Consider the following 15,446-nt stretch of genomic DNA (forward strand, 5'->3'; position numbering starts at 1 on the left):
CATTTAGTTTTCTTAACCCACATTTCAGCATACACAGAAAGTAGCATTATAGTATAAGAGAAAATGGATCTGAGCTGGCAATGATTAGGCATGGGATCTATTTGAGGCCACTTTTGCCAAGATGACTGCCTGCTTACTGATCCACCAGATAAAATCTGTAGACACTCTTCAGGAAAATATGAACTTTGGGTAACAATAACAAAATAATAAAGAAAAATCCAGTCACATATAGCAAACTCCTGTAAAGAATACATCTGTCTTCAACTCGTAGGTGTGGGGGAGTCACTGAGGCTGTAGGCTGGGTCAGTGTGGATCTTGGGGCCTGAGTGAAAAACTAAATGAGAGAATAATGACTTAATACTCCCCTTTTCTTTCTGTAAGTTGGCTTCTTGTTCACTGCTGATAGAGGGTGCTGTGGCACAGAGGCAGGTGACTACACAGTCCACCTTACTGGTAAGTAAAAGGCAGCATGGAATAGGATTTGATACACACAGATATAAACTCATTCATGGACCCTTGTTTTTACTTACCTGAGCAGGTAGCATATATAATCTCAATTACTTACACGGTTGAAAATATACTATAATTACTGTGGTGACAAGTATTATAAAGGAAATAAATGGACATGTGAAGGACACAAAGAGATGATCTGTCTTATTTTTGGATGGGGTTATCAGGTGGTCTTGCTTGAGGACAGTTTTAGGCTGGCCCAGAAATATATAAAGGCCAGTGAAGGAATAGGAGAAAAAGATTCCAGACAAAGGGAGTACCATATATGAAACAAAACATGTAGGAAAGAGTAAGAATGTTGAAAATAAACTGTGAGTTATGGTTCTGAAGCAAAGGGGAAAGCTGTGAATGAACAATGACATCTAAGACAGGAACACACTCTTGTATTTCTTCATCTTTGTGTACTCTCCTCCACTCTTTCTCTATATCTGGACCATAAATCACAATAATGTCTTCAGGTCAGGAATGATTTTATCAATGTATCCCTTCTAAATCACAAAAATCCTAGAATTTAGTAGCATCTCTGATTATATACTTAATAAATGACTGAGAAATATAGTAAAACAAAAAACTGTATTTAGTCAGAGATTGATTGAAAAGCTCTGTCAAGATACTGGTTATCCCTTTAATTATAATAAAAGGAGGCACAAAGAATGGCAACAAGAAGCTGGTACTTTGGTTAAATAACTACCAGATGGGGTTTGTGACATTTTCTGTGACATCTGAGGATGGTTCAGAGTTGGAGGTTCTCCAATGACTGAAGTTTACCTATGCAGACTATCCACTTTTGAGAGGATACTATCTTACTGGAGTCATATGTTGGGGTGATTCTGGCATCTGTGTTCTGAGGAAAAGGTCGACTTTTCTGATTAATGGTTTCACTATGAGATGAAGCCTGATTATGTATCTGCCTCTATATCTATATGTATCTATATCATCTATATGTATATCATCATCTATCTAGTTTGATTTTTTAATTTATTTATTTTTTATTCTTTTTACATTGTCTTCCCTCTTGCATTTTCTCTGGCAAGCAGCATAACTTTAGATATCCTAATCTCTTCACCTGCACATTCACAAACGGCATTTCAGCCTTCATTTTATTGACTGAAATTCTATAGGTGTGTGATTGGGTCCTGGCTCTGTTTCTGGTGAAAACTCATCTAGGCTAACTTGGTCAAGCACCTCTGCTGGAGTTATTTTTGTTAAGTAACGCTCCTAGGTTATAAGGGTAGTAAGTTCCAGAACAATGTTAGCCAAATGGATGGAAGACATTTTCATCAAGCAAATACACAAAGGAGTCCTGTAGTTTGCACTTCAGGACCCAGAAAAATCAGTTGTCAGTTGTTTGGGCATACTGATCTTCATTTTGCTATCAGCACTCTCTGAAAGCACAGTTCCAGTCAGGATTCTGTTTATCCAGTGATGTGCATCAGGTATCCAAAATCTTTCAGGATTCCCAACAGCAATCACAACCATTTCAGATTTCACTAGGGCATTCCTAGAACATGCCTCTCTCTCTCTCTCTCTCTCTCTCTCTATCCATCCATATATCTATCTATCTATCTATCTATCTATCTATCTATCTATATATCTTGTTAATGTAAGGATAATGGGTGTCTGGAAAATCATATGTGACTCTCTCTAAGCACTAAGGAAAGCACTTAAGGACATTCTACTTCCAATATGAAATCACTGTCATTACTAAGGAAAGCACTTGAGGACATTTTACTTCCAATATCAAATCGCTCTCATTTATTTCTATTTGTAGATTTCCATAATATTTTTCTATTGTCCTTAAGGAGATGGAAGGAAAGTGTTGAAAGATCTGTTTGCTTATGATGGTTTCCAAGTGAGGACAACAAACCCTAGCCATCTTGTGCACCTCATCCTGTTTTAGAAGTTTGAAGAGTCTGGATTATAAAAACAAATGTAAAATTCAACACTATTTGAAATGCTTATTGATATATTACAGATATTTTAGTATCTACTCTCTCACACTGGAAGAAACATACTCCCTCAACTACAAAAACTTTAGTTGACTAAGTTGAATATGAATCTTTCAACTAATACTAATTATCTTTATTAGCTTGGGAGAGATTTCTAACTTCTTTGAACCTTATGATTCTCATATGTGAAATGAGACATAGGTTGCATCTTCATGGATATGCAATAAAGAATATATGCTATACATTTTGTAATAAACACAGCTTTACTTCAGAATCCAGTAAATGCTCAATAAGAAGAAATATCATTATTATTTTCATTGTTATGGTATATGCAGTATTTGTGTGTTTGCTCTATTCACAGATATTTTATGCTTTATGTTGACCCAATTGTAGAAAATCTCATTGAGGAGGTATGGGAAGAATATTAAATAAGCTAGTCTCTATTCCGTTCTACCAAAGCTAGTAGTCTAATCTCATTGATAAAAGTGAATTGAACAAGTATCTCTTCAAAATAAGTCAAAACTGATAAGATCAGATATTACAGTTATCTTAGTGGAAAGGCCAAGAAGTGATATTGGACATAGAGGGAGTGTGATAATAAACACTGGAGACTCAGAAAGGTGGAAGTGTGGGAGTAGGGTGAGGGATGAGAGATTATCTAATAGGTACAACATACACTATTCAGGTGATGGATACACTAAAAGTCCCAACTTCACCACTGTGCAATTTACCCATGTAACAAATCTGCACTTGTACCCCCTAAATCATTAACAATTAAATATATATAATAAAATATAAATAAAAACATTTTCATTACAGGAGCAGAATTTGGATGCCTAAGATCTTAGCTTTGGTTGAATATTAATTTAAATAGTTGCTGATTATTTTCCTCATAGTAATTTCTCCCTAATACCATCCCTGATCATGACTCATGCCATTCTGTGATCTATGCTTTAGATGAGTCATGGCAGATGGTCATGCTTCTGTCTTCTTCGGGGTTTAGATCCCAAAGCATAATGAACCTATATCATACACAAATTTTTGAGCAAACCCTTGATGAGTAAAAGGGCAAGGCTTTCCTGCTCACCTGGTGAATCATAGATTGAGTGGTGAGACAACCTTGGAGTGGGTCACCAAAGCAGAAATGGTTCATGGTACATTTAGGTGTAGGTGGCCATGGAGGTACATGCCTCTTTCTAAAATTATTGTATTTAAGGGAGTTTATGTACAGCAGAATAATTCCTATGAATGTAGCAACGGCTGTATTACATATTTAGACAAAAGAATTTAGAAACTGTCACTCCATTTTGTCTAAGCCATTATGCATCAGAAAACGGATGGTCTTTAAATGTTTAAGTTTGTCTTTGAAGTAGCAGAGAGTAAATCGATCAGAGCTGATAATGACCAGGAATGGGCTCCATCTAACCACCTGAAGTAAGATGGCAAATAGGCTAGATTGATAGCACTATCAACAAATAGTAATTTTAGAAAGTGTACAGAGAAATATGAATTTGGAATTGACCAGTCAAAAAGAACAAAAGCAGCAACAAAACAAAATGTAAAAATGAGAACTCCTTACATATGAGTCCTGTCTTCAACTGGTACACATGTATTAGTGATGCAGAAACAAGGTTGGTCAGAGTGCAATTTGGTAATGGGTAAGATACTAGATTGGAGGATAGTGACTCAGTTTTCCTTTTACATTAGCTTCAAGTTGCCTGCTCATTTACTGAAGATATAGGCATCTCATTCAAAGGCCTTAACATGGCAGTGAAAGAGAAAGAATGAAATAGTGAGTCACAGTTACCTAATTTCTCATGAGAAGCCTTGCAGAACCTGAATTATGGAAAAAAACTCAAACCATAACAATGTCTAACTTTAAATATATAGAAACATATTTCAGAAATTTTAACATCTACATTCTGACTCTGGAAGCAATATATGACCATGAAATACTTAAGTTTTAGAGTCCATTAAGGCTGGATTTGAATGCTGACTGTAAGACCAAAAATTATTTTTTAAAATTTTATTTTAGGTTCAGAGGTACACGTGCAGGTTTGTTATATAGGTAAACTGCTTGTCACAGGGGTTTGGTGGACAGATTATTTCATCACCCAGGTATTAAGCCTGATACCCACTAAGAATTGTTTTTTCATCCTCTCCCTCTTCCCATCCGCCATCTTCAAGTAGGCCCCAGTGTCTGTTGTTCTCCTCTTTGGGTCCATGTGTTCTCATTGTTTAGCTCCGTTTATAAGTAAGAACATGTGGCATTGGGTTTTCTGTTCTTGCATTAAGTTGCTTAGGATAATGGCATCCAGCTCCATCCATGTTGGTGCAAAGGACATAATCTTATTGTGTTTTGTGGCTGTGTAGTATTCCATGGTGTACATGTGCCACACTTTCTTTATCCAGTCTAACGTCAATGGACATTTAGGGTGATTCCATGTCTTTGCTATTGTGAATAGTGGTGCAATGAACGTATGCATGCATGTGTCTTTGTGGTAGAATAATTTATATTCCTTTGGGCATATGCCCAGTACTAGGATTGCTGGGTCAAATGGGAGTTCTGTTTTAAGTTATTTGAGGAATTGTCACACTGCTTTGTACAATGGCTGAACTAATTAACGCTCCCACTGGCAGTATATAAGTGTTCCCTTTTCTCTGCCAGCTCACCAGCATCTGTTATTTTTTGACTTTTTAATAACAGTCATTCTGATCGGTGTGAAATGTTATCTCATTGTGGTTTTGATTTGCATTTCTCTAATAATTAGTGATGTGGAGCATTTTTTCATATGTTTGTTGGCCATGTGCATGTTTTCTATTGAGAAGTGTCTGTTCACATCCTTTGCCCACTTTTTAATGGGGTGCCTCATTTTTTTCTTGTAAATTGGTTTACATTCCTTACAGATTCTGGATAACAGATCTTTGTTGGACGCAAAGTTTGCAAATTTTTTTTCTCATTCTGTAGATTGTTTGATTACTTTGTTGGTAGTTCCTTTTGCTGTGCAGAAGCTCATTAGTTTAATGAAGTCCTATTTGCCATTTTTTCTTTATGTTGTAATTGTTTATGGCATCTTCAAAATGAAGTCTTTGCCAGAACCTATATCCAGAATGGTATTTTATAGGTCATCTTCCAGGGTTTTTATAGTTTTAGGTTTTACATTGAAGTCTTCAATTCATCTTGAATTGACTTTTGTATATGGTGTAAGGAAGGGGTCCAGTTTTAATCTTCTGCATATGGCTAGCCAGTTATCCCAGCACTATTTATTGAAAAAGGAGTCCTTACCCCATTGCTTGTCATTGTCAACTTTGTCAAAGATCCAGTGATTGTAGGTGGGTGGCCTTATTTCTGGGCTCTCTATTCTGTTCCATTGGTCTATGTGTCTGCTGTTTTTGTACTAGTACTATGCTGTTTTGGTTACTGTAACCTTGTAGTATAGTTTGAAGTTGGGTCAAGTGATACCTCCAGCTTTGTTCTTTTTGCTTAGGATTGCTTTGACTATTCAAGTTCATTTCTGGTTTTATATAAATTTAAAAATCGTGTTTTCTAATTCTGTGAAGAATGTTATTGGTAGTTTGATAGGAATAGCATTGAATCTGTACATTGCTTTGGGAAATATGGCCATTTTTAATAATATTGATTTTTCCTATCCATGAGCATGGAACTTTTTCTATTTGTTTGTGCTCTGTCATTTCTTTGAGCAGTGTTTTGTAATTCTTATGGTAGATAGGAACTATCTACAATAACTACCTCCTTGGTTAGCCTCTCTGTGATTGCCTAACCTCTCCAAGCTTCAGTTTCCTCATCTAAAAAATGAAATGATTGCCTCATTATTTTGATATGAAGATTATGAGAAAAATGGATCCAAAGTGATGAACACAGTGGCTGTCACATAAGACACAATATACAAAACAGACTACATTCTAAGAAAACCCTCTCATCCCACAAATAGCCTGCTCTAGAAAAAAATGTAGTATGGTGATTTCCAACCTTGATGAATACAATAAATCTTTTTGTCAATTTTTGTGGCAATTGTGAATAGAATTGCATTCCTGTGTTGACTCTCAGCTTGGATGTTGTTGGTTTATAGGAATGTGTACTGATTTTTATGTATTGATTTTGTATCCTGAAACTTTGCTGAAGTTGTTTATGAGATCAAAGAGCTTTTCTGCAGAGACTATGGATTTTTCTAAATATAGGATTTTGTCTTCTGCAAAAAGTGATAGTTCAACTTTCTCTTTTCCTACTTGGATGCCTTTTATTTCTTTATCTTGCCCAATTCCTCTGGCCAGGATTTCTAGTACTCTGTTGAATAGGAATGGTGAGAGAGGCCATCCTTGTCTTGTTCCAGTTTTCAAGGGGAGTGCTTCTAGCTTTTGTCCATAAAGTATGATGTTGGCTGTGGGTTTGTTGGAGATGGTTCTTATTATTTTGAAGTATGTTCATTCAATGTCTGGAGTATTTAGGGTTTTTAACATGAAAGGATGTTGCATTTTATTGAAAGCTGTTTCTGCATTGATTGAGATGATTATGTAGCTTTTTGGTTCTGTTTATGTGATGAATCACATTTATTGTTTTGTGTATGTAACCTTGTATTCCAGAGATAAAGCCTACTTGATTGTGTTGGACTAGCTTTTTGTACTGCTAGATTTTGTTTACTTGTATTTTGTTGAGGATTTTTGCATCTATGTTCATCAAGAATAACCACCTGAAATTTTCTTTTTTGTGTGTGTGTCTCTGCCTTTTGGTATCAGGATGATGCTGGCCTCATAGAATGAATTGGAGAGGAGTCCCTCCTCCCCAATTTTTGGAATAGTTTCAGTAGGAATGGTACCAGCTCATCTTTATGCATCTGATAGCATTTGGCTATGAATCCATCTGGTCATGGGCTACTTTTAGTTGGTAGACTTTTTCTTACTGACTCAATTTCAGAACTTGTTATTGGTCTATTCAGATATTCAATTTCCTCCTGGGTTAGTCTTCAGAGGTTATATGTTTCTAGGAATTTATCCATTTCTTCTAGGTTTTATAGCTTGTGTGCATAGAGGTGATTATAGTAGTCTCTGAAGGTTTGTTGTATTTCTGTGGGGTCAGTGGTAATTTCCCTTGGTCATTTCTAATTGTGTTTATTTAGATCTTGTCTCTTTTTTTAGTCTGTCTAGCAATCTTTCTTATTAATTTTTTCAATAGATGAACTCCTGGATTTGTTGATCTTTTGTCTGTTTTTTTACATCTCAATTTCTTTTAGTTTAGTTTCTAATATTGGTTATTTCTTCTCTTGCTAGCTTGGAGATTGATTGTTCTTGTTTTTCTAGTTCTTCTAGTTGTGATGTTAGGTTGTTAATTTGAGATCTTTTACATTTTTTGATGTGAGTGCTTAGTGCTACAAACCTCTCTCTTAAGACTGACTTAGCAATGTCCCAGAGATTCTGATATATTTTATCTTTGTTCTCATTAGTTTCAAAGAATTTCTTCATTTCTGCCTTCATTATTCACCCAAAAGTCATTCAGGAGAAGGTGGTTTAATTTCCATGTAATTGTATGGTTGGAGCCATTTTCTTACTATAGATTTATAGTTTTATTGTACTGTGTTCTGAGAAGGTGGTTGGTATGATTCTGTTTTCTTCAATTTGCTGAGGATTGTTTTATATCTGATTGTGTGGTTGATTTTAGAGTGTGTGCTATGTGGCAATAAGAAGAATGTATGTTCTGTTGTTTTAGGTTGACAGTTGCATAAATGTCCATTAGGTCCATTTGGTCAAGTATTGAGTGCAGGTCCTGAATATCTTTGCTATTTTTTTTTTTTGCCTCAATGATCAATCTAATACTGCCAGTGTGGTGTTGAAGTCTCCCACTATTTTTGCATGTGAATATAAGTCTCTTTGTGGGTCTCTGAGAACTTGTTTTATGAGTCTAGGTGCTCCTGTGTTGTGTGTGTATACATTCAGGGTAGTTAGGTCTTCTTGTTGAATCAAAGCCTTTACCATTATGAAATGCCCTTCTTTGTCTTTTTAACTCTTTGTTGGTTTAAAGTCTGTTTTTTCTGAAATTAGGATGGCATCCTCTGTTTTTTTTTTTCTGCTTTCTATTTGTTTGGTAGATTTTCCTTTGTCCCTTTATCTTGAGCCAATGGGTGTCATTGCATGTGAGATAGGTCTTTTGAAGACAGTATACCATTGGGTCTTGCTTCTTTATCCAGCTTGCCACTCTGTGCCTTTTAAGTGGAGTGTGTAGCCTGTTTACATTAAAGGTTAATATTGACATCTGCAGATTTGATCTTGTCATTGTGTTGTTAGCTGATTATTATGCAGACTTGTTTGTGTGGTTGCTTTATAGTGTCACTATTCTGTGTACTTAATTGTGTTTTTGTAGTGTCTGGTAATGTTCTTTCCTTTCCATACTTAGTGTTCCTTTCAGTATCTCTTATAAGGCAGGTCTGGTGGTAACAAATTCCCTCAGCATTTGCTTGTCTGAAAAAGATCTCTCATTTCTTTTTCATTTATGAAGCTTTGTTTGGCTGTATGTGAAATGCTTGCTTGGAAATTATTTTCTTTAAGAATGCTGAATATAGGCCCCAAGCTCTTCTGGCTTGTCAGGCTCCTGTTGAAAGTTCTGCTGTTAGTCTGATAGGGTTCCTTTTGTAGGTGACCTGCCCGGTGACCTGCCCCTTCTCTCTAGCTGTCTTTAACATTTTTAAATTCATTTCGACCTTGGAAAAGCTTATGATTATGTGTCTTGGGGATGGTCTTTTTGTGTAGTATCTCACAGGATTTCTCTATGTACCCTGAATTTGAAAGTTTGCCTCTCTAACAAGGTTGGGGAATTTTTTCATGGATGATATCCTGAAATATGTTTTAGAGGTGTTTGCTTTCTCCTTGTCTCTTTCAGGGACACCAGTGAGTTCTAGACTTTGTCTCTTTACCTAATCCCATATCTCTCAGAAGTTTTTTTCATTCTTTTTAATTCCTTTTTCTCTATTTTATTTCTGATTGAGCTATTTCAGAAAGCCAGTCTTTGAGCTCTGAGGTTTTTTTCCTCAGGTTATGTCATTCTGCTGTTAATACATGCAATTGCATTATGAAATTCTTGTCATGTATTTTTCAGCTTTATCGGATCAGTTTGTTTCTTTTTTATGATGGCCATTTTTTCTATCAGTTCCTGTATCATTTTATTGAAACCCTTAGATTTCTTGGTCTGAGTTTTAACTTTCTCTTGAATGTCGATTATCTTAATTCCTACCCATATTCTGAATTCTATTTCTGTCATTTCAGCCATTTTAGCCTGGTTAAGAACCCTTGCTTGGGAACTAGTGCAATCATTTAGAGGAAACAAGACACTCTGGCTTTCTGAATTGCCAGAGTTCTTGCACTGTTTCTTTTGAGTAGTTAGAAACCTTCTTTCCTGGATGTTGTTAGAGAGCTGAGGCTTTGTGCAGGGTTTTAATTTCTAGCTAAATTCTTGTCCATGGTTACATAGGGGTCTATTCAGCAAAATATTTTTGGTGTTGAAGTTTTGGGCTGTGATCCAGTAGGTGGTGCTTAAGTATATTGGCCAGTAGGCAGGCTCTTGCTCTGCCATATGCAGGGCATGCTCCCTCTCAGTGCTCTGAAAGTGTTGGCTCCTTTCCCACTTGACTACTGGCTGCAGATCTTGGCTTGGCACACTGCAGCTCTGGGGTGAGCTCAGATTTTATGTTCCCTCCCCAGCTTGGAGGCTGCAGCAGAAGAAACCTTAGCAGTGGTTATGGCAGAGGGCCTTTCACTTGTCTCTTGGTGGTCTACCCCAGATAAATGAGGTGCTGCTATCAGCCAGTGCAATTGGCCAAAGATGGGGCAGCTGTGCTGTGGGTCCAAGCAAGAGGGTCCCTGTTTGGTGAAGAGCAGGACTATGGGTGGGTCACAAGAGAGACAGACTGAGTTCTTCTCCTTAGGGCAACTGCAGCTCCTTCCCCAGTCTGAAGGCAGCAGGGCAGTACCACTGCAGCAGCAGTGGCAGAGAGGCTTTTGGTTGCCTCTGGGAGCTGCACCTCAGAGAAATGCAGAGCCACTGCTACTGGGAATTTTCAGCTAGGGAATGGGCAGTTACATTGCTGGCCACAACTAGGGGCTCAGCTCATTGAGGAGTGGGACACTGAGGATTCATAGGGAGGAGAGACTGTGCTTTGCTGCCTGTATGGTGACTGCGGTATACTGGAAACACAGGTGAAACTCTTGGGGTCTTTGTTTCTTCCTTGGACTAAGGGGATCGGGGCAGAACCACTGCTGTGGCTGTTGCAGTGGGGCTGTCAGTTGCCTCTGGGACCCTCTCCCCAGGGAGACACAGAGTCACTAGCAGACGGTATGCTTAGCCGTGGGTGGGGCAGCTGTTCGCAGTTCAAAGCCAGGAGCCCTGTCTGGTGAAGAGTAGGGCTGGGAGCTTATAGGGAAGAGAGAATGGACTCCTCTCCAATGCTTGCTGCTGTGTGCTGGAGGTACCAGTGTAGTGACCAGGCCCTTTGTTTCTTTCCCAGCCCGAGAGCAGTTAGGGCAGTGCCACTGCAGCTGCAATGGTGGAGAAGTTGTGGGTTGTCTCTGAGATTTTCTCCTGAGACAAATGCAAAGCCACTTTCCACTGAAGTGTTCAGGAGGGGGCAGGGTAGTTGTGCTCGAGTCCTAGGCCCGAAGTCCTCATCCAGTGAGGAGAAATGTGAACAGGGACCCACGGTTACAACAGTCCAACCACTTCTCCGTGGGGTGGCTCCAGTGTGCTGGGGATCTGCCTATCACTAATTACTGCCCATCCTTCAGAACCTGAAGGCAATTGGTGCGAAGGCTGCAAGATGGGAAAAATGGCAGCCTACCTTTCCCTCTAGGAGCTCCATCCCAGGGAAGTATAGAGATGCTATAGTCACCAAAGCCCAAGCAGGGAATAACTGGAGTCTGAAGTCAGGAGGTCCTGCCCAGTGAGGAGAACTGGCATCAGGAATCCATGTATAAAACAGTCTGGCCACTTTTTCATGAGGCATCTGTGCTGTGCTGGGGATCCAGCCAGTCCCTAATCACCACACACTCTCCAGGGCCTGAAGGTAGCCATGACAACAGCTGTGAAACAGCAAAAATGGCGGGCTGCCTCTCCCTCTGGGGGCTCCATCCCAAGGAAGTGCAGAGCTGCTACCAGCCCATGAGCCCAGGCGGTGGGGTGGCTGGAGTACTAGGCTAGTGGACTTTATCCTGTCAGGTGCAGTGGAGGCGAGGCTTGCAGTCCAGTGCTGCTTAGTCCCCTGGATTCAGCTCCTTTCCTGAAGGCCTGTGAGGCAGCCTGACCTCCCCTATTGCCAGAGCTGCAGCCGCCAATTCCAGGATACTTGGATCCAAGGCTCCAAGGGTTCCTTGTATGCCTGAATGGCAGCTCTGCCCAGGCTCCACTTAGCTCTCCCTCTCAGTCTGAAGGCTCCAGTGGGGTGGTCTCATAGGGGTATCTCCTGAGCCCAGGGTGACAAAGGTCCGTGGCAGAAGTATGGGTCCCCAGAGACTCTCACTCGCTCACCATTTCCCTGCAGTGGAGAAGCCTCCTCTGGCTCCGTGCCATTCCCAGGTGAGCAATTGTCTTGTCTCACTCTTCTCTATTCTCCATGGGTAAAGTTGTTTTCTCGGTGGATCTCAATGGTCCACCTGGATGTTCCAGTTGAAGATCTAGAATTTACTTGCTACTCTCTTCTCTCTACAAGAGTGGTGCACACTAGCTGTTTCTAGTTAGTCATCTTGGCCCTCAAAAGCAGTATCTTAAATGAAGATTTAACCTCTAATTTCCTCAGTATTTAGAAATATGAAATGTGACTAATAATGACATCATCAAGGCAGTGTAAGGAAGAACAAATAAGAAAAGATACACAAAGTACATATAATTTACATTTAGCACACTCACTATCTTTGTAAACTTGGGGAATTTTTTTTTTTTTTTTTTTTTTTAGGCAACACTTTTTAATAGTATAGAAATGAGTAGATCTTATCCTGCAGGCCCTGAAAAATCCTCACAATACTTCTGGCTGTAAATACTGGATGAACAAACAATGGTTAAAAACATAGGAACGAAAGTTGTTTTGGTGGTACAGGGGTATCATAGGATCCCACTTTTTTTTTTTTTGAAACGGGGTCTCGCACTGTGCCTGGGCTGAAGTGCAATGGCACGATCTCGGCTTACTGCAACCTCCGCCTTCCGGTTTCATGAGATTCTCCTGCTTCAGTCTCCCGAGTAGTTAGGATTACAGGTTCCTGCCACCACCCCCGACTATATTTTATATTTTTAGTAGAAACGGGGTTTCACAATGTTGGCCAGAGTGGAACTCCTGACCTTGTAATCCGCCCACCTCAGCCTCCAAAAGTGCTGGGATTACAGGCGTAAGCCACCGCACCTGTCCAGGATTCCACTTTTGGTTGACTAATTAGCAACAGCTCCAGTCATCATGCTCTCTCAAGACAATATTTGAAGGCTGGAAGGGCTGCTTTTGTTCACGTTTCTTTTAAATAGGGAGAAAACTTGGAAGTTTGCAGTAATCTTCCTGTAACATTTTATTGGCTGGATTGTACCACATGCTCATTTCAAAACCAGTCACTAGGAAAGCAAATGTAATTACTGTGATTAGCTTAGAATAATTGAAAATGGGATGGGGGAATGGAGTAATAAAGATCTAAATAAACTTGTATTTCTGCAGCAAGGAAGATTAAATAATGGCTATGCATAGGAAGCCAGCAATGTTTTCTGCAGGGATTCATTGGAAAACTTTGAGCAGAGGAGTCACAAGATTAGATTTGAGTATCAGGGCATTCTGGTGATGGTATAAAGCAGAGATTGGCAAACTTTTCCTGTAAATCGCCAGATAGGAAATATGTTAGGGCTATGTGGTCTCTATCACAGCTATTCAACTCTGCAATGTAGGGTGAAAGCAGTCATAGATAATGTGTGAGCAAATGTGCATGATTGTATGCCAATAAAACTTTGCATAAAAATCCATTTGGTAAGCTGAATTCGGCCTGTGGCTTATAGTTTGCTGGCCCTTCACATGGAAGATAGATGGAGAGTAATCACATAAAAAAGTTAAAGACTAAGGAAGCTTTTGTAGTAGTTCATGCTATAGTCTCTTTTTTTTTTCTTTTTTTTTTTGGTCACCCATCTGTGGCCTATGTATTTCAGTTTTCTCTTATGTATAAGGCTACGAGTAGCATTCTCATGACTGTGTTATGAAAAAGGGATGTGATAATATACATATACATATAGAATGCAGGTTTTAAAACCAGTACCTTGTAAATACTCAGAAAGTAGAATATCATTTATGTTTGGTATCATACTCATTCTGCAGGGATTTGGATGTCTACTCTGATCACTTATGTCTCATACTCCCTGTTTACCTTTCTCGTGGAAACCCTAGATCAAATTGGTATAGAAAGTATTTTATTAAAGAAACTTCTTTATTCATATCTACCACTTATTGACAAAAACATCTTGAGTTATTTATCTTCTCAAAAACAGCCAAATAAAACAGTCCATCACAATGGTGGAATTTGGATGAGAAAATATATATTCTGGTTGACTAGTATTTTAAATTATTAAAAAAATTTTCTCAGAGTAATTCTTTTCCTTACCATCCCTGGTCCTGATTCATGTCAATTTATGTTTTTGGCTTTAGGTTAACATAACATAAGAAATCAATGATGAGAATAGGCTGCTTCTTGTTTTAAATCCCAATCCATATAGAACCTATATCAGACAAAATCTTTTGGCAAACCCATGATGAGTGGAACAAGACTTTCCTGATCACCTAGTGAGCCATAAGTAAGTAGTTGGATACTCATTTTTTCAGGTGGTAGTTGGACACCCAAGAATAAATGGCTGCATGATGTGTTTAGGTATTTGAGGCCATAAAGGCATAATATCCTCCTGGGATTCCTGTGCTGTAGAGATGTTCATGTACAGCAGAATAATCTGTACAGCTTTAGCAAGAGTTGTGATTAAGATTTTGGCAGGTAAGATTTAGAAATTCCTACATAATACCATTCGACCAATGTAAGTGAGAAAGGCATTGTTGTCTGGAGATGTTCATTTAAGTGGACATTGAAGCGGCCAAGAGAATATGGATCTGAGGTTGCAATGATTGAGCAAGGGCTCCATACATAGCCACTTGTGCCAAGTTGGAAAAAAGACACAGGCTGCTAGCTCAAATAATACTTGAATAAACTATTGAGACAATATAGTTAATTAAAACTAAGAACTACAATGATAACAATGAAAACAAAATAGAGAGCTTGTATATAGCAAGCTTATCTTCCAGGGTGTATATAAGGTGGTGGAGGTGTCTGTTGCTGGGTCAGAATGCAGCTTAGGGCTTGGGTGAGAAATGATTGTAAAAATAGTGATTTAATTCTTTTGCTTTTCCTCCAAGTTTCCTGCCCTTTCACCATAAATACAGGCTTCTGAACCCTGAAGGCAGGTAACTACCCCATCATGTCAGAGGAAAAGGTAATCTGGAATAAGAATTGATGCACATTCCATGAACTGACCTTTTCCCTCTTGTATTCTGTTCCTCTGGGGTAGACTCTACCTACCATCTGAGCTTATGGGGAAAATCACTTCTTCATTCCAGTTGTTCAGATGCTATCATGAAAAGTAAAGGAAGCTAGGAAACTCATAAATGAAGGACCTGAGAGAACCAAAAATGGGAGGACCTCATCTAATCTGAAACGTGGGTACCTGTGAGAGTTCAGTCAGGCTAGCGGGAAAAATTTTAAGATGAAGTTATAGGACATAGACACAAATCTTCTTGGAAGACCAGAAGGTTTTGTAAAAGTCTCAAGATAGGGTTATGGTTGAAAGCAGCCTAATTCTTACCTTGAGTAAATAGCTTAAAGTGGGTACAAAGGAAGGTAGAGTAGTTTATCTAAATAGCTTGTTTACTCATGTGGTCTTAAGGCCAACTTTTGATCAACTGCGGGTGCATAATTGCTCTCTACAGG

At 38.9% G+C, this 15,446-nt stretch overlaps 1 protein-coding gene across 2 annotated transcripts in view; it reads right to left on the reverse strand.

Moving 5' to 3' along the window:
- The window catches only part of PYHIN1 (pyrin and HIN domain family member 1), a 37,809-nt gene that overhangs the window by 3,594 nt on the left and 18,769 nt on the right, over positions 1-15,446 (reverse strand). The gene's annotated exons all lie outside the window — the stretch shown is intronic.

This window comes from Pongo pygmaeus, chromosome 1 (genome assembly GCF_028885625.2).
Source record: "Pongo pygmaeus isolate AG05252 chromosome 1, NHGRI_mPonPyg2-v2.0_pri, whole genome shotgun sequence".
Taxonomy (NCBI): Eukaryota; Metazoa; Chordata; class Mammalia; order Primates; family Hominidae; genus Pongo; species Pongo pygmaeus.